Below are 1463 nucleotides of genomic sequence, written 5' to 3'. Positions count from 1 at the left end.
GCATTTTTAAAGTTTAACTGAAGGCAATATTCAACTGCCAGAAGTAGTTAAGCAACATACGAACCAATATCGTTAACTAGTGATAATCTTGATAAATGAAAAGTTGTTAGAATTAAGCAAAGACTTGTTACTATTAAGAAAAAACTTATCAATATTACGAAAAACTGTGTTGCTATTAAGAAAAATATTACTTTTAAGAGAAAACTTGTTTCATTTAACAGAAAATTTGTTACTTGTATGAAAAAACTTTCTTGTATTAAGAAAAAACTTGTTGCTATTAAGAAAAACCTTGTTACTACTAGAATAAATTTGTTAGTATTGTGAAAAATATATTATTTTTAAGAGATAAATTTATTACTATTAAGAAAATAACATTACTATTATGAAAAAATTTATTAGCACTAATAAGAAAACCTTGTTAGGATTAGAAATTTTTTTTTAGAAATAAGAAAATTTTTACATTAACTTTCCTTTGATCCTTCTCATCCATAATTTTCTAAGAAAAAATAACTATATCATTGTCTGGTATTGATTTGTCAATAGCCTTGAAATCTTTATACCATTTTTTTCATTATCACCTGATAATTTATATAACCAGCCGGAAGTCACTAAACCCTTCACGAACTCAAGAACTTTATCTGTATCCATACTGCAAGTCGATATTTATAGACTCTCTTGGGATATTTTACAATTATTGCTGGAGTTACTGAGCTTTGACAGTTGACCCCCTTGTGTAATAATAATTGCTTCGTTGTATTTTAAGTCCTCTTGTAATTTGGTGAATTTTGATTTTAGGGTCACTTGATTGTTTTGTAAATTTAAAAGCTCATCTTCTATAACCAAACAATGGGAATTAAGGGAATTGATATCCTCACTTAGTTTTTTTAATTTCCATATCATGTTCATGAAGTATATCGTTACCCTTTTTAAGTCATTAAGAAATACTTCAACTTGTTTGTTCAAACCTTCTATGGCTGCTTCATGGTGTAAATTTTTCTCTAAATTTGAGTTGTATTTAACTCGGGGATCAGCAAGTTGTTTGATAAATTTAACATAGTCAACACAAGGGGGGCTTGGGAAGCTTAGTTTTTTGGAACTGATTTTGGGGTTGTTGATTTTGTGACAGACCTGGCTGTACAGCGGGGTTTAGAGCCAGAAAGAAAGTGGTGTTAAAGGTGGTTCAGAATGATCATTCTAAGAACGGGGGGACGGGCAAGTTTAAACATAACTACTCATCACATTGTTTTTTCTCCTCAATAACCTGCAGACTTACGATGGGACCCCTGCCAACTCCGACTGCACTAAACCGTTCCAGTAGCGGCACGAAGTCTCCATTCTAGGCATGTGAATTTCATGGGCCTTAACATAATAGTGAAACAATAATAATCCAGATTATAAAGCTCGGAACTGGTCAATGACTGAACTGGGATTATAATAACTTCAGAAACGGATTTCAAAATTTA

Source organism: Artemia franciscana, chromosome 7, assembly GCF_032884065.1.
Source record: "Artemia franciscana chromosome 7, ASM3288406v1, whole genome shotgun sequence".
Lineage (NCBI taxonomy): Eukaryota > Metazoa > Arthropoda > Branchiopoda > Anostraca > Artemiidae > Artemia > Artemia franciscana.
This window is presented reverse-complemented; position numbering follows the sequence as displayed.